Raw genomic sequence first — 19,395 nt, 5'->3', positions numbered from 1 at the left:
TGGGGAGGAGGGGGCGGGCGGGGGAGAGGCGGGGCTGGGCGGCTCCAGCGGTGGCGGCCGCCCCGATGCCGCGGTGAAGGTCCGGGGGTGGCTGGGGAGGTGGTGGTGTGCGGGCAGCAGCAGGCAGGTGGGAGAGGTTTTCCGCGGGAGAGGAGGTGCGGCGGGGGTCGGGCAGGGCGGCAGCAGCCGTCTGGTCTGGGGCTCGCAAGTTTACGAGGGAGGATTGAAGAGGTGAAAGTGCCCGCAGCTCCCAGACCGCGAGCATCCCCTCGCTGGAGGGGTCCCGCTTTCTGTAACCGCCTCCCTGAGCGGGCACTTTAGTTGATGCGAGGCGTTAAAATGGCTCTCCTTCAGCTTCAGCTGTAGGCTTCTGAAGTAAAATATAAAACCGTAATGAGACGTACAAAACATTACCCCTGGATTCGTTCACTGTCAGCGATGCGGTGAAGGGCCGCCAGGCGCTGCTGGCTCGCCCACTGGGTGCCCCGTGGTCCTCCCGCTACATTCAAGAGGCACAACGCCATTCTCGATTTTGAATCGCAGTTTGCATTGCTGGTGACGGCTTTCCGAGCTTTGCGAGGCTGGTTGTGTAACCAAGCTGTTCCTCGGTAGTAAGTACTTTCTAGGGAAAGAGTGTGAGCTTTTTGAAATGTTACCGGCTACCGTGTTTATAAACCCTACTTCGTGTGGGCTTTAATCAACCCAAGAGCATGAGTCACTACTTCTTCCCAGGCTTAACTTTATTTATTTATTATTCATCTTAACTTTATTTATTTATTTATTTATTTTTTCCGAATATCTTAGAAAATACAGTTGCATGTTTAAGTATTTCTTAATCTACCCAGTTTATAACTATATTGAAAAGAATGTATAATGGCCATAGTTAATGGATACTGATTCTGTTTCTTTGTGCCATGGAGAGCATCTGAGCAGTATTAGATTATTAATTATGCACAATCAATGATAAACTACATCTGGTACCATCCTTTTTTATTTTTTTTTGTTATTATTGTTATTTTTTTTATATGTGACCTACACACTTAGCATAGGAGGAAAAACTACTGATTATTGCCTGGATCTTGTCCTCCCATCAGAAGAAATTTGCATAATCGCCAAAGATCAGCATATATTTCCCTGACCTTGAAACTATAAAGATTTTGCCATTTCATGCTACTGAGTTAGTTATTACATGAGGAGAGGAAGGGGAAAAGTCAAGCAACAATACAGGCTGCTTTCCTATTTAAATTAGTAGAAACAGTGGGGCACACTACAAATGGAAACCTCCCAACCCTTTTTCCTTTTATTCCCATTATGCTGTACATTGTACCTTTTATGTAAGTGTGGGTATTTTTATTTATAATTATTATTACTTTCCCAAGGCTGACCAATTCTGGAACATACTGTAATCTCAGAGAATGACTTCTTCCATAAGTTTTTAGGTAACCCCAAAGAACAGAACATGTGGAGGACCTTTGTAAGGTTGAGAGCAAGAGTAAAGCGCTTCCAAAATGCCTTCTCACTCTGTGAGAAGATTTTGCTTTTTCTGTAGAAGCTCTTTCACAACATCAGAGATGTTGTAATGTCAGAATAACTATGACTAATTTTCTGCTAAGCAAATGGCAAAGCAGGAGTATCTTTAACCATGTATAATTTCACCTAGTTTTAGCTCCTTACTTTCTGCCATTTTCACATAATTATGTTTAAGTGAGAAGTATAAATAAAGACCTCTTACTTCTCTAGGGGCAGCTGTAAAGCACACTTTCCTGATTAATTTGCAGAAGACTCCAGTAGTCATTGGCTTGTTATATAAAGAGAATATATACATATGTATATATTTTATGACTATTATTTTCATTTTTGGAGTTCAGCTTCTACTGAAGCTGGTGGCAAGCAGTGTCGTTCATACATTTTGGAGTATGTCATTGAGGTCTTGGGAGCAGCACTAAATGAAGAATCTCCAGTAGGTACTAGATGTTTTGTGGGAATGTCTAACTGAAAAAGAAGAAACTCATAGCTTTGTTGAGCAGGGGCTTGGAGGCTAAAATAGTCAAGGATAGGGAAATACTCTGGAAAAATAAGAATAGTGCTGCAACTAACATTCGATTATTTTTTTTCAATTAGCAATTTCCAATAGTCAGCAGAGACCCATAGTTACAATACTACCAATAGTTACAATACTACAACTGAAAAGAAGCAAACAATCTCACAGATCCAACTGGCATCCATGAGAAGCAATTAAGTGAACCAAACTTCAGAGGAGTTAATTTAAGTAAATATGGGAATTTTATCCTGCTATGCATCTGAGCTCCATCACAGCCTTTCTCTCACTCCCCTTCATCAAAGGAAAAGGGGAGACATATCAGGAAAGGGCTCAAAGGCTGAGATAAGGACAGGAAGATCACTCAACAGTTATCATGACAAGTAAGACAGACTCAGCATAGGGAGATTAATATAATGTATTGCCTATTGCTAACAGACTACAACAGTGAAAAACTAAAAGCAAACTAAAAACACCTTCACACCAACCACCCTATTCCACTTTCTTCCTCTTGAACAGTTCAGGGAATGGAGAATGGGGGCCATGGTCAGTCCCTAATACCTCATCTCCACTGCTCCTTCGTGGTCACTCTCTGCCCCTGCTCCAATGTGCAGTCCCCCCCAAGGGATGCCATTATTCATAAACTGATCCTACATGGGCTTTCCACAGGCAGCAACTCTTCAAGAACTGCTCCAATGTGGATCCATACCACAGGGTCCATCTGTCAGAAGCAAACTGCTCCAACATGGGTCTGTACCATGGGGTCCATCCGTCCGGAGCAAACTGCTCCAGCATGGGTCCCCCATGTGTGGCAGCTCCCCCCAGACCATCTGCTCCTGCGTGGGCTCCTCTCCACAGGCTGCACCATGGAGATCTGCTCCACGTGGGACCCATGGGCTGCAGGGGGGCAGCCTGCTCCACAGGCCGGAGAGGAACTGCTGCTCTGGTACCTGGAGCACCTCCTGCCCTCCTTCTGCACTGACCTTGATGTCTGTAGCGCTCTTTCTCTCCCTTTTTCCTTTTTTTTTTTTTTTTTTTTTTTATTCCTCTCTCCCAGATGCTGTTGCACAGCATTTTTTCTTCCCTTCCTTAAATCTGCTCTCCCAGAGGCCCAACCAGCATCACTCACTGGCTCAGCTCTGGCCAGTGGTGGGTTCCTTTAGGAGCCAGCTGGAGTTGGCTCTGATCTGACATGGGCAGCTGCTGGGCTCTGCTCACAGAAGCCACCCTTGCAGCCCACGCTACCAAAACCTTGCCATACTAATACAGTAATTAGAAATAGTGACCATGGATTGTAACCAATGCTTTTTTCATGAGATGAGCCTGAAGTGCCATTCTGTCATAGTTGATTGCATAATGTTGTTTGAGGAGTGGTCAGTAATTGTGAAAGTAAATTAAATTGCTTTTTTTTTTATTATTATTATTTATAGAAGCACTGAGCATATGGCACCAAATAGCATTATATTGTTGAATTTTCAAATACTGTTCATAACTATGAATAGCTGAAAAACAAGGCTGTTTGGCTTTCAGGAGGAAAAAAAGTGCTGTAAAATATCTACCAAGAAAACAAATTTGACACATGGGGAAGCGACCTCTCTGTCACTTCAGGTTTTAAATATCAGAGTGGGTCGTTTTTGGAAATATACTCTGGTGTACCACTTGAGGGATAGCATTCTGCATTAATACCAAAATCAACCATCTGAATAATCTTGAAAATGCTAGCAGTGTTATCCTGCTTGAGTACAGGCCAAGTGTTAACAGATGGAAGTGAAGAGGGGATAATCAGCTGGACGGCAACAAAATATTTGCCAGTGTCAAAGAGCATATTGATAATACAAAAGTTCATAAATGAATGAGATGCTGCTATCAAGTACGAGACATAATTCTATATACATGAAAAGAGACAGGTATTTTAGGTAGGATCTGGACTGAGGTAATGAGGTATCCAGTAATGATGGACTCTTGAACCTTCTGCCTAATTCCTCAAGTAGTGAAAGTATATAAGCTCCTAAATTTAAAGTAGAGGTTTCATTTCAGAGGCATTACAAGTCTAGGATAGAGTTCTGACCACTCAAAAATCTCTTCATGCTGGCAGGACTGATAACTTATCTCAGACTAAACCTAACTGTAGCCAGCACGATACCTGTTTCTCAATCTAAATCCGCCCATAGATCTAACTCACTATGAGTTCTTCAAATATACATCATGCATAGCTCTTTTTTCAACAGACAAAACAAGAACAAAAACATTGGAGGAGAATGCAGTGGTCTGATGGATCCTCTTCTATATCATTTGTTGGTCAGAACCACCCACCTTTCACACAGAAGACATAGGGACAATGGTCTTTTCTCCTTTACAGGACGCTAACCAAAAACTCTTAACTCTTAAATGACCTAATCCTTTGTCTGCTTCAGCATACAATGTATTTTTGTTACTCAATAAGTATGTGAAATCATTTTCATAATATACCCACACACATTAATAAATTGTATTAGAAATAAGGAGATGGACCCTCAGCCATCCACTAATAGCTGACACATTTTGGAATAAACTAGTACCAGAATAAAGTGTATACTGCCTTCTCAGGTCAGGGTTCAAATCTCCATCTGTTACACTAACTTTTTAATATATACAAGTGCACTTCCTCTCAGTGTAACCACATGTGATTGGACCACAAATGTTACACTGTTAACTAATCAAGTAGTTTTGGAGGGAGAAATCTGATGCTGCTGAAGAAAATGTGACAAATGTAATCTATATAAACAGTTGTCAGCTTGAAGTTCCAATGTTTTGGGGTTTTGAGTGAGTACAGGGGAAATGGATTGTAGATTACCCAGAAAAGAGCAAAACAGCATGTGGTGGTACTCTTCTTACAGGTCTTATATTTCTTATTTCTATTTATATTAAGAAGTATTTAATGGTCACAACCAATTAAAAGCAACAGCAACAAAACACAAACAGGCGAATAAGAACATTCTGATTTTATTACACATGAAAATAAACTATGTTTATCAGACTGCACAAGCGGAATAGAAGAAAAAAAAAAAAAGTAATTTTTCTTGGTGATGGTGTTTTGTTGTTTTTCCATATTGCAAAGACTCTTCTTTCTTGAGGAGTTCTCCAGCATTGTAAGACTGGAGTGCTCACAGACTGAAAAGTGCCTGGTGTCACTGTCAGCAGAGAGATATAGGATGGTGCTACTGCCAAAAGCCGCAGTGCTGCACTCTTTCTCTGTCCGGGCTGCATGCTCCTGCCAGCCCCTTTGTGTTGGAGCAGTTGGCAGTCTCATTGCTACATAATTGTTCGTGCAGACACAACAGGGCAGCACAGTTTCAGGCCAGCTTAAGTAGATTGTGAAACCGCATTTTACAAATTCCAGCTGTGTAGAGGGGTAATTTTAAGTCCATTCATGACTATCTCAGACACTGCAAACGAAGCAAACGGAACAGTTCATTCTTACTTTGGAAGCAATTTTATCAAAGTCTTCAGTGGAAGTGTTTTAAATATGTCAGTGGTGATGTGTACAGCAGTGAGATCTCAGGATGATTCTCAGCAGCAGGTCAACACAATGCACTACAAAATTTTAAGAATATCAGATTCAGTGGAACAATACCTGTGCAGAGCTACACCAGTACACGTTTTTCACCATGGAAACTTGTTACCAATTGTATAAATTAATGCTAACAATGTTGTATTTATGGAAGCATTTAAGTATTCAAGGCTTGCTGTTTAGATTTTAGCTGTTTTGTGACCTATCCGTAAATGATGCTTTATTAAATAGGGTAGATTGCCAAGTTAATCATAACAAAACCAGAAAAGTGATAGAGGAAGGGCTTTTCTTTTCCTTGCTGAGTATTTTCCTTGTGTATTGGAAGTCTAAGAAACTATTGAAATAAATACCTTCTCCTCCTCACAGAAAACAAGAATAACAACTACAAAAACAAGTAGGCATTAAAGCTGGAGCCAGCAACCAACATATGATTCCTTTTTTTGCAGAGGTATATCAGCTGTAAATTTGCAATACTAATGTAAATTCACTGCTGTGAATTCAATGAAGTGCGTGCCTTTTTTGTTCTTTCTACTGATTTCATAAACCTTGGATTTGGGCCTAAATCCCTATACCATTACTGGTCACTTTCCATCAGTTATAAATACAGTATGCTTATTTGTTAGCACCAAAAAATTAAAATTAGCTTAAAGAGGTTTTTAAATATATTGCACATCCCATGAGGAATATATATGTGAAGTGTTCATGCTGGATAAGCAGAACATACAGGGATAGCAATTAAATCGTAAGACTGAAAATAAAAACTGTTATGATCTACACCATTGTCTCCAAATTATATGATTAAGGAGATACTAAATTAGACATTATAGTGAAAGAGTACAACCACAAATCTTAACTAAGCATATTTTTTGTATTTCTATTCATTATACTAATGTTCAGGTTTATATTTAGTAGCTTTAGAAATGTTAAAAAACTGTAAAGCTACGGATTACAACTCATATGGGTTGCAGCAGTGATTAATAGTATCTCCTGTTTTTGCTTTTTATAAACCAAACAATATTTAAGACAGCTATTAAGACGATTTACATCATAAAGAATTCAAACGCTGCACTTACTTGAACAAAGAATACTGTATTAAAAGGAGTGTGGGCAGGAGTAACATTATTATTTCACTCAGAACAGTGAAACAGTCAAATTCTCAGGTTAAAGTGGAATATCGCAGTTTGTAGCACAATGCTCTGAATTTACATAATACTTATCCCGTTCTACCTAAACATCCTAAACGATTTGCTGTCAATAAAAGCCACATTCATCCAACTTAGTGGGATATCTTGCTTTGTACAACCCTATTAGATTTAATAAAATTACTAGGAAGTACTACTTCATGGAGAGGTATGGTTCCACAATTACTTTAAACTAACATTAATGAGAGCTACTTGGAAAGGACTGATCTACTGCTCATCATATCTAGTTGCTTATTCCCATTTCCTCCTTTTTTCCAGGATAAGGGTTTATCACAACTGATAAACACAAAATCACAGCATCTCACCCGGTGAAATATAGTTTCCAGCTATTTTCCCTCAGTTTAGTTCACCTGGTGTAAGGAAATGGTACATATCTTCAGGCAGGGATTGGTAAAAGAAAAAAAGAAAAAAAGAAAAAAAAGAAAAAGAAAAAAAGAAAAAAAGCAAGTTCTTTTTTGAGACTACCTTAAGGTAAACAGCCTTTGTAAAGCTGACTGAATCCTTCCACACCTAATTCTCCTATTTTGTTTTGAAACAGAAGAGGTTTAGAACCCCAAATATTTAAGTAAGCCTTAACAATTTGAGAATTAGGCATCCAAAATGTCAAAAGTATAGGATATCAAGTCTTTTTAAAGTACGAGTTCATTGTTGCCCAATTTTGTCAATGGTATATTTTAAAATTAGTCCCAAGCACTAATGATAAGAGGCTAATTTTAACATTTACTTTGCTAAATGTTAAATACATTGTCACTGTCCTTTACTTCATACGAGAAAAGTGGTGCAGAAATATTAAGGTCATAACAATATACCAGCGAGTTGCAAATGATTTAGGCTGTTTTACAGACAACACTGTGTAAGTGTTACCTCTCAGACTGGAATGAGAGATTTGTATTAAATTCTTTTGGATTTAACCCTGATTTTTCAAATACTAAATTTTGGAAAGATTCCACTTTTATTACAGCTTTTCATGATAATTTGTTTTTGCCAGCAGGTTTCTTTTTAAAATGTCTTCTCCATCTGTACTTTGTTATTCTGAATGCCTTTGTTGTCATTATCTTTTACTTGTAAATGTTGCCAGAGAGATTGTTTGTCTCTACACAACACAGTGTAGCACCACATGCAGGTAGCATGTAACCTGCTGTTACAAGTTAGCTGTAACAAACTTAGCTAACTGTAATAGATAAATGCTTTAATGAAATAGATAACATGCTCTAAGGAAACTGCTCCTTCTGGAACTTAAACCAATACATTAAAAATTACCCTGAATATTACTTTAAGACAGTGGTATAATTCTTAGCTGATCCACGTTAAAGAGAAGGTTCTATTTAATTTTGGGGAGTAAAGTTAGGATGCAAATTGGTCACTCTATAGATCATTACACAGAGAAGTTATACTGGAGGGTTCATAAATTAACAGCAAGAGGTATGAAATGATCAAACAGTTGGAACATGAAGCTCAAAATTTAGTGATATATAAGTTCTACATTATTAACAGTGGTAGTAATTAAGACTGGAAGACCTCTTCAAAGAGTATGATGGATTCTCTGTAATTTGAAGTCGTTAATTAAGATTGGATATACCTCTCAAAAGATATTATCAAACTTGATAATACAAGAGCCATCAGGGTAAATTCAAAAGTTAAACTCTATGAATTTTTCATCACATCATACATGGCATTCATTCATCTAGAAAAATGGAAAAATATAACGAACATTTACAAAGGTCATATAAATAGTTTTTGTATAATGGCAATTGAATTTCTCTCTGTTCTTCTAACATAACTGCTTTTGGAACCAGCTCAAGACCCGTCAGCAACACAGACAAAAAAAAATAGAAAATGTTGCCATTCTAAGTCTGGAGAGGGAGGTAAGGCTGATCATTCAGCAATAAAAGAAGCCATAGAGGGATGAGGTAGACATTAACTAGAGATGGCAGAATTTCATGCCAAATTTACTGCCTCTTTTCCCTCCCCTAGTTCCACGCAGCCATAACTCCTAGTTCATACACCTGTTATAAATGAAGTCTCAACTCAATATGAATTTTGTAATATTTATACTTATAAAAGGTATAAAAGCTATAAAAGGTACAAAAGACAAGTAAACAGCGCTGGGTGTGTGGGGAGTCTATGCTCCACCAACATGCACACACGAACATCAAACATCCTAAATATACAAAACATTGCTTTACATACTAAACCCGAGTATGCCTATACATAACGTACAATCAGAAAAGGTAACAAACAATCCTTTCAGTTCCATGACTTAAAAGTCTCAATTTTCCATTGCTTTTCTTGATTACAAACAACAGTCTCCATTTTCCATTCCTTTTGAACAATATGTCTTGCTTTAAGTTGTTCAGTAATTCGGTCTTTGGGCCTTATGTATCCTAATCTTCCCAGGTCGAAGAAAAACATATCCATCTCCTTTTCAAGGCCAATAGGGCCTGGGTCAAAAGGCACGTCCAGGTCAGCAGGGGGCGTAACAGCAAAAGCCTTCGATGGCTGTAGCAGCAGAGGGGCCGATGGCGTAGCAGACAGATCAGTAAAGGAGCCCGTAGCTCCCTCGCTATCTGGCAAACCACACGTTTCTGACTGTGGTCCCACATGGCTCTTTAAGGCCTCAGAGACTGCTTGCCAGGTGCTGAGCAATCCCACTGCAATCTTGTCGTTTTTAGTTGCAGAGTCCCACACCTTGACCTCAGTTTGGTCCCATGTTTCAGGCTCATAAACTGTCCGATTGTTAAGAAGGAGAGTAAGCTGTAAGGTTACCAGGACAGTCTTTGTTTCTAAGGACGTATGATTCCCCATAATGTGCAACTGCTTACCAGCGAGAGGCAGTTGTGTGCGCGGGTCAGCTTCTCTCAGCTTTAGCTTCTTTCTAGCTCCGGTGCGCCCATTTGTAGCGACTTTCAGTACCAGCTTCTCTGAGCGGTTAGCTGAGTTTGGCTGAACCTATCTTCATGAGGCGATCAATGTGCCTGTTCCCGTCCTGGTCTCCGTTCTGCTAGCCTGTTCCTTTTGATTCCTTCTTTCTACTTCTTTACTTCTTTATTGTGACGTAACTTCATCGTGTTGCCTTTTTTTTTTTTTTTTTTTTTTTTTTTTTAATCTTGAGGGCAGGCTCCCCTCTTATACCCTTCTCTCCACAGCAGTTCTTTTCAAAACAACTTTTCATTGGTCAAACAACTTTGAATATAACAACAACAGCAAACACCCAGAAACTTCAATGTCTTAACGGCTGGAGAACAAGCAACCCGAGACTGCATGGAGTCTCCTGAATCACCCTTCTTTGTTCCCTCTAAACTTTTTTATATTCCTGATGGCCTCATCGTTAAGAGTCTAATGTTATCTCAACCATGGGGCTTTCCGACCCCCATGGCCACACTCCCAAATCTCCCCATTCTTTATTAATATCAACCATTTCCTCGACACGAATTGCCACTCCATATATAACACACCCAGTAATATTAGCTAACTAGAGTGGCTTTCCAGCAATATGACATAGCTAGGGGAAGATAATTAAGCCGCCCATTGCAGTTTGCTGCCTAGGCAACTGCATCTTCTGCCTATGCCTGGAGATGGCCCTGATCGCACTAGCGATTCATTAAACTATCGTGGAGTTCAGAATCGTGGGATTCTGAACCTGAGTAACCATTACAAGGCCAATTTAAAACAACAGTTCATATACAGTATAAGACATTGTCTTGCTTATAAGACTTTAAGAAGGCCATTTAAAGCAACAGTTCATATGTAGTGTAAAAGAATTTGTCTTGCTTATGAGGCTTTAAGAAGTCACAGATACTTTTACAGAGGTGTTGTATATCAATGATAAATTTTACATGTACACATACATGCAATGGATATCCGTGGCACACATGAAAAGTATTATTTTGATAGAATCATAGAATCATAGAATCATAGAATATCCTGAGTTGGAAGGGACCCTTAAGGATCATCAAGTCCAACTCTTGACACCGCACAGGTCTACCCAAAAGTTCAGACCATGTGACTAAGTGCACAGTCCAATCTCTTCTTAAATTCAGACAGGCTCGGTGCAGTGACCACTTCCCTGGGGAGCCTGTTCCAGTGTGCAACCACCCTCTCTGTGAAGAACCCCCTCCTGACGTCCAGCCCAAATTTCCCCTGCCTCAGCTTAACCCCGTTCCCGCGGGTCCTGTCACTAGTGTTAATGGAGAAAAGGTCTCCTGCCTCTCGACACCCCCTTACGAGGAAGTTGTAGACTGTGATGAGGTCTCCCCTCAGCCTCCTCTTCTCCAGGCTGAACAGGCCCAGTGACCTCAGCCGTTCCTCGTACGTCTTCCCCTCCAGGCCTTTCACCATCTTCGTAGCCCTCCTCTGGACACCCTCCAACAGTTTCATGTCCTTTTTATACTGTGGTGCCCAGAACTGCACACAGTACTCGAGGTGAGGCCGCACCAGCGCAGAGTAGAGCGGGACAATCACCTCCCTTGACCTACTAGCGATGCCGTGCTTGATGCACCCCAGGACACGGTTGGCCCTCCTGGCTGCCAGGGCACACTGCTGGCTCATATTCAACTTGCTGTCTACCACGACCCCCAGATCCCTCTCTTCCAGGCTGCTCTCCAGCGTCTCATCGCCCAGTCTGTACATGCAGCCAGGGTTTCCCCGTCCCAGGTGCAGGACCCGGCACTTGCTCTTATTGAACTTCATGCGGTTGGTGATCGCCCAGCTCTCCAACCTGTCCAGATCCCTCTGTAAGGCCTTTACACCCTCATTTGAGTCCACAACTCCTCCAAGTTTGGTGTCATCAGCAAACTTGCTCAAAATACCCTCTATTCCTACATCCAGATCGTTTATAAAAATATTGAAAAGTACCGGCCCTAAAATGGAGCCTTGAGGGACCCCACTGGTGACCGCCCGCCAGCCTGACGCAGCCCCATTTACCATAACCCTTTGGGCCCTGCCCGTTAGCCAATTGCTCACCCATCGTATGATGTTTTTATTTAGCTGTATGGTGGACATTTTGTCCAGTAGGATCCTATGGGAAACCGTGTCAAAAGCCTTGCTGAAGTCCAAAAAAATCACATCAGCTGGTTTCCCTTGGTCCACCATACGGGTGATCTTATCATAAAAGGAAATCAGGTTAGTTAGGCAGGACCTACCCTTCACAAACCCATGCTGGCTGGGACCAATGACTGCTCTGTCCCCCAGGTGCGCCTCAATAAGTCCGAGAACCAACTTCTCCATGATTTTACCAGGCACTGACGTGAGACTGACAGGCCTGTAATTGCTAGGATCTTCTTTCTGACCCTTCTTGAAAATTGGCACAACATTTGCCAGCTTCCAGTCTACCGGGACCTCTCCAAATTCCCAGGATCATTGAAAAATAATTGAAAGAGGTTCCGCGATGACATCCGCCAGCTCTTTCAGCACCCGGGGATGAATCCCATCCGGACCCATGGACTTGTAGGGATCCAGGTGGAGTAGCAAATCCCGCACACGTTCAGGGTCAGTTGGGAGTTTGTCATCCCCACCGTCCCGGTCCTCCAGCTCAGGGCACCCTGGGTCCCGAAGCCCATCATCGGCATTGAAGACAGAGGCAAAGAAGGCGTTAAGCGTCTCTGCTTTGCCTATGTCATCGTCTGTGAGGAGACCTTCCCTATCAAGGAGCGGCCCTATGTATTCTTTAGTTCTCCTTTTTCCATTTACATATCTAAAAAAACCCTTTTTATTTTCTCTCACAGACACAGCCAGCTTCAACTCTAGCTGTGCTTTGGCCACTCGAACTTTCTCCCTACAAACACGAACAGCATCCCTGTATTCTTTCCATGACGCCTGGCCCTCCTTCCAGTAGCGAAACACTCTCTGTTTCCGCCTAATCTCCATTAGAACATTCCTGGTCAGCCACGCCGGCCTCCTTCCCCGCCTGCCTGACTTGCGATATTTTGGAATTGCCTGATCTTGTGCTTCTAGGAGGCATCGCTTAAAGAGTGACCAGCACTGGTGGACATCGAGGCCTTCAAGAGCAGTTTCCCAGGGGACCTTGCTGACTAGTTCCCTGAGCAGCCTGAAGTCCGCTTTCCCCATATCTAGGGATGAGGTTTTGGTGGCACTTTTCCTTCTGTCACCATAAATATTGAACTCAACCACTTCATGGTCGCTATGGCCGAGGCGGCCACCAATCACCACATCTCCCACCAGACCCTCTCTGTTTTCTAGCAACAGGTCTAGGAGGGCACCTTTCCTAGTTGGCTCCGTTAGCACCTGCACCAAGAAGTTATCATCTAGGTGCTTCATGAACCTCCTGGACTTGCTTGTGTCAGCTGTGTGGCACTCCCAGTTAATGTCCGGCAAGTTGAAGTCCCCCATAAGGACAAGGGGAGTTAATCTCGAGGCCTCTCTTAGTTCTGTAAAGAATAATTTATCGGCGCTATCGTCCTGGCCAGGCGGTCTGTAATAGACTCCCACAACGACATCCCCTTTATTCGTTCGTCCCTTGATCCTTACCCAGAGGCTCTCAACTTTGCCATCGCCGACCTGAAGTTCCACACAGTCCAGCCCCTGCTTCACATACATCGCCACCCCACCACCTCGCCTACCCTGCCTGTCCCTCCTGAAGAGCCTGTAACCATCTATCGCAACACCCCAGTCACAGGACTCGTCCCACCAGGTTTCGCTTATGCCGATGATGTCGTAGTTGCGGGACTGGGCCAGGACTTCTAGCTCATCTATTTTATTCCTCATACTGCGTGCGTTCGTGTAAAAGCATTTCAAGTGCGTCTCCTTACACTCAGCACCTTGTGGATCTGACCAAAGGACCTCACTGGCACACAGCCCCTCTGATTCTAGCGTACCATCCCTTAGGTCTTCACCGGCGCGCCTGGTTTTAGCCCCTTCCCCCTTCGACTCTAGTTTAAAGCCCTATCTATCAGCCCTGCCAACTCCTGACCAAAGATCCTTACCCCTCTCCGAGAGAGGCGCATCCCATCCGGTGCCATCAGGCCCGGTGTAGCGTAGACCTTCCCATGATCAAAGAAACCGAAATTCTGCCGGTCACACCAGTCACGAAGCCACGAGTTTATGTGAACAGTACGTCTTTCAGCTTCGATCCCCCCTATCGGAAGGACAGAGGCAAACACCACCTGCGCCCCTGATCCTCTAAGTAGTCGCCCCAAATCCCTAAAGTCTCTTTTGATCGCCTTCGGACTTCTTGTTGCTACTTCATCGCTACCAGCCTGAAAGACCAGTAGCGGGTAGTAGTCAGTGGGCCGTACCAGGCGCTTGACTTTCTTGGCAAAGTCTCTCAGCAAATGGCTCTAAAACGGTGGCAACGCCTGATTTAAATAGCCCGCCACTGACGTTGCTGGCTCCGCCCTCGCCTCGTCAGCCTCCCTCGCCAGCACACCCGAGCCCCAGGGAGGCAACAGACTTCTCTGCGGGTTGGGTCTGGTCGGCATATCGGTCCCTCTGTCCCTTTCAGGAGGGAGCCCCCCATAACAATAGCCCTTCTTTCTTTTTTGAAGGATGATGTGGCAATGCGACGTGTAGGTCGCATTGTCTTAGGCGCCCCCTCCAACTGGGACGGGTGTTTGTCTACTTTGTCATTTAGATTGTCTTGCTCTAGTCCTTCATATCGATTATTTAAGGGTAGATGAGAAGGTGAGGTGGGCAGAGAGAGGGCTCGCCTACCACCCCGAATAGGCACCTGCCTCCATTCCCCCCCTTGATCTAGGTCTCCTCCCGCTGCCTGGCAGGAGGAGGGAACCTCCGTCTTCTGCGTAACAGGAGACGTCTGTGCTGTGGCAGTCTCGTGAGCCTGCCTCAGAGAGGGTAGAGCGCACCTCCACCAGTCAATTTCCCTCTCTGATTCCCTGATGCTCCTGAGCCTGTTCACCTCCTCCCGGAGCTCCGCTACCTGGCTGAGCAGTTCTTCAACCTGGGCACACCTCCCACAGGCATACCCACCACTGCTGTCGGAGACCGACAGAAGGCTGGGGCACACTCTGCAGCCCAGGACCTGGACGGCTGCGTGTTTCCCCGAGCCCTCCGTCTGAGTAGCCACGCTGGTGACCGTGGCTGGAGATGCCGCACGAGATGCGGAGGCCACGGTTTTCTGCCTGGTCGATACCATGGTCAGGTTCTACGCAAGCAGGTTGCAAGCACCGAAGGGAGAGGCAGCTGCAAAAGAGCGACGATGGGCCCCCCGCTCGCCCTGCCCGCGCGAACTGCCGCGCAAACTGCCACGCCCTTCGACGTGCCACGCCCTGTTTGCCGTCCTGTTCGCCGCGCTCCTGGATGCTCGCGCTCCCTAGGGGCAACTTTTAAACAGCCTGGGAGGGGGCGCTGCTGGCTCCGCCCTCGCCTCGTCAGCCTCCCTCGCGAGCACAGCCGGGTCCCGGCGGCTCCCCCGAGTGGCCTCGATGCCGGACAAAAAGCCCTGCCCGCCTCGGTCCCCTGCTCCGCTGCAGAACACGTCTGCCCCGGAGCCGATCGCCTCAGCAAATAGGAATGATGTATTCACAAAAATGCAAATTCACTCAACTGCACTTTTTAAATATTACTACTGAAAGGTAATAGACATAAGAACAAAAATATTAATCCATGCTTCAGAGTGCTTCAAACAAGTGCTTCAAAGAACAGTTAAGCAGTTTGGAGGATTACTCATATTTGGGGATTTTTTTCTTTCCAGAAAACATGGCAACTGATCTGTATTCTAATTGTCAATAAACAAGAACTTTGGGTTTTAAGTATTTTGTTTCACTTTTCTACCACACACAATAAATCTCCCTCCATCTCTACATCCTTTGTAATATATTCACAATGGCAACAGCACCAGACAAATACAAGAAAAAAGACCACAAAAAGAAAAAGGAAAAAACAAACAAACAAACAAACAAAAAAAAAAAAAAAACAAAAAAAAAAACCAAAAAAAAACGACTTAAATTGTGCTGACCCATGACAGTCCCACAAACACAGGATTATGTCTGGCAGCCAAGAAGACAGAAAAGTGTCCCCTTGTAAGCTCTGCACTCCTCCTTCATTCTCTCAAATCCACACAGTTTTGCAATATACCCAGAAAACTCTCCAAGTTCCAGTTACGTTAGCTCAGAGCTCATTCGAATTCTGAGACATGTACTGTGCTAAAAGTAACAAAGAAATTTCAGCGAATTGCTCCGAGGGTTTTTGTTGTTGTTGTTGTGGTGGTGGTGGTTTGGTTTGGTTGTTTGTTTTTCTGACAGTGCTCTGTAAAAATAAATGACATTGATATTACTGATTGATGGGGTCAAGCATATGAAATCTCTTGAAGCTTTGAGAAATGAGAAAATTTCTAGTCATCTTATCTGTTCACATTTCTAGATTCCCCATACCTTGGCAGTTCATCTGTCAGGAGCCATGTGTCCAGCTTTCTCCAGGTAGTTGCCTCTTGACCTTTGACACCATAGCAATGTAATGAATAAAAAATTAAAAACTTTCAGTAGCTACTAAATTAACATGACTGCTTTGAATATACTAGAAAATAGCATAAACCTGTTCAAACTGTTGTTCATTGTACAAGCAAAAAGTGAAGCTTTTCTTTAAGAAAAGCATCAGCATGTTAGCTTGAGAATATCAAACAGGAGAAATAGAACAAAAGAGGTAAAATGTTTTATTTCCATAATTAAAATATATATTATTAAGAAAAGTTAAAAATAGAAATATTTACTTTCAATAGGTAAAACAGAACAACAGAAAAACAGTCAACAGAAGAAAGTTTAAAGTATAAACAATTTAAAAAATATATAAAAATATATTTCAAACGTTAAGTATTTCAAAACAATTCATCTTTTATTTTAAACTGGCCTAGTTTCCCAAACCCCAATAGTTTAAAATTTCCTTCCAGATCCTTCCAGATTTCCTTCCAGACAGTCTTCAAAGGAGACTAGGGCTACTCACCCCACACCCCTAAAAGAGATTAAAGGGGAAGGGGGGGGGGGGGGGAGGGAGGAAAAGGGGGAGAGAGAGAAGAGAAAAGAGAAAAGCAATTAGGAAAGCAAGCATTGGCAAGAGGCACTCAAAGATCACTCACTTGACCTTCTCATATAAAATTAGATATGTATCCTAAATTACCTACTTTATATTAAGTTAAACTGTGTCCACTAAACACCTCTTTTTCTCCCAGCTATATAAGAAGTCTAGATATCAAATCAAAATACAGGTGACTGGTTTAGATATGCCAGCATAAATGGAGATGAATCGAATGTCTGGTATCCAGGCCAGTATTATTTGAAGTGAAGAAGATTCTATTGACTACTTCTCAAACATGTCACTATGTCATTAACATTAAAGCAAATCAATGTCTATTTCAATCTTGAAATATTGCAATTTGTGATGTATGACATACCCTTTAAGAAAATTTGTGTGCTAGCCCGTAGCAGTGAGGCTTACATAACATCAAATACTGGATGAAATATTTGTACATCAGCCATACACTGTTCAATAATTTAAAAACTTTATTGAAATCCTGCTGCAAATTTATTTTAAAAATGGCATATTTAAAGAAATACCCTGCTATAAAAGAAGTTTATTTTCATTTCAACAATAATATGATACTGCAATTTTAAGAGTAAGCATTTTGATGAAGTAATATACAACAAACATAATCGTTATTTTCAAATCCTTAAATAGGGGTTATGAATACCATTAGCTATGTGTCCACCATTGACAACTCTATAAATATGTGTAGGGAAGAGGCAGGAAAAGCAGGAAGGAGTGAGCAAAAAATGTTCAAAGGGATTCATTAATTAAATGCTGAACTGTAGGAGAGAATATATTAAGAATTTCTGTATATGTTGTGTTATACAACAACAAACCGGAATAACTTTATCTGTATCAATTGATTGATTTAAATATAGGACATATTTGTTTGTGATTGTGTAGGTGGCAAGTCTGTATTAGATGTGGGATTTTGTTTGATTGAAATTGAGGAGTAAGGATAAATCCTAGTTCTTTAACCAGGAAAAAAAATCAACAAAACAGCTTCTTCAAAGATAGTTTTCTGTTAGAGTTGCTTTTGAAGTTGAGTGCCACTAAGTAAAGGAAAAGTGAGATAGCCTATTCTAGAATGGAAAACAGAGGAACCTCAAATACTCAACAAAATATTTTGTCAATTATATTGACTTTTCCAATCAGCTCTTTGAACAGCAGCTCACTTTTCCATTTCTTATTCTGAAATTCTATCCAAAAAGCAAAAGTAGACAATGTTTGCTATAATGCTACAAAGGCAAATTAAAATGGAATTGTGAAGAAAAGGTTCAGTTTATGATCTCCAGTTACTACAGAATAACTGTTAAGGTTAAATGAAGAGGTCATCTGGTGCAACCCCTCTGTTCAAATCGGACAGTTAGAGTAGGTTGCCCAGGACCATGTCCAGATGTTTTTTTGAAGGTGTTCAAGGAGGGAGACCCCACAATCTCTCCGGACAACCTGTGCTCAGTCACTTGCACAATGAAGAAGTGCTTCTTGATATTAAGATAAAACCTCTTGTGTTGCAGGTTGTGCCCATTGCCTTTTGTCCTGGCACTTGGGAACCGTTGAAAACAGCATGGCTGCACCATCTTTGTGCACACACACACACTTTATGTATTTATACACATTGATGAGATCCACCCTGAGCCTCCTTTTCTCTGGGCTAAACAGTCCCAGATCTCTCAGTCCTTCCTTCCTTCCTTCCTTCCTTCCTTCCTTCCTTCCTTCCTTCCTTCCTTCCTTCCTTCCTTCCTTCCTTCCTTCCTTCCTTCCTTCCTTCCTTCCTTCCTTCTTCCTTCCTTCCTTCCTTCCTTCCATCCTTCCTTCCCTCTTTCTCTCTCTTTCTCTCCCTCTTTCCCTCTTCCCTTCTTCCTCTCTTTCCCTTTCCCTTTCCCTTTCCCTTTCCCTTTCCCTTTCCCTTTCTCTTCTCTTTCTCTTTCTCTTTCTCTTTCTCTTTCTCTTTTCTCTTTCTCTTTCTCTTTCTCTTCTCTTTTCTCTTTCTCTTTCTCTTTCTCTTTCTCTTTCTCTTTCTCTTTCCTCTTTCTCTTTCTCTTTCTCTTTCTCCTTTCTCTTTCTCTTTCTCTCTTTCTCTCTTTCTCTTCCTTTTTTCCCAACCCTAGAGGGAAACAATGCTGAGGAATGGTTGTCGTGGTTTAAACCGACCGGGCAGCTAAACACCACGCAGCCGTTCGCTCACACCCTCCCCCCTCCCTCTCTGGGACGGGGGAGAGAAAATGGAAAGTGAAGCCCGTGAGTTGAGATAAAGACAGTTTAATAAGACAGGAAAAAAAAATAACAAAAATAATAATAACAATAATAATAATGATGATACAATGGGGATAATACGAAAGTAATAATAGTATGTACAAACAAGTGATGCACAATGCAATTGCTCACCACCCGCTGACCGATGCCCAGCCTAACCCCGAGCAGTCCGGCCCCCCTCCCCCCGGCTAGCCACCCCCTATATAATTGTTTAGCATGACGTCAGATGGTATGGAATACCCCTTTGGCTAGTTTGGGTCACCTGTCTTGGGTCTGTCCCCTCCCAGCTCTTACTACACCCCCCAGCCTGCCCGTTGGCAGGACAGAGCAAAGGCTGAGATGTCCTTGGGCTTAGT

Source organism: Netta rufina (genome assembly GCF_964035555.1).
Source record: "Netta rufina genome assembly, chromosome: 2".
In the NCBI taxonomy this organism is placed as follows: Eukaryota; Metazoa; Chordata; class Aves; order Anseriformes; family Anatidae; genus Netta; species Netta rufina.
This window is presented reverse-complemented; position numbering follows the sequence as displayed.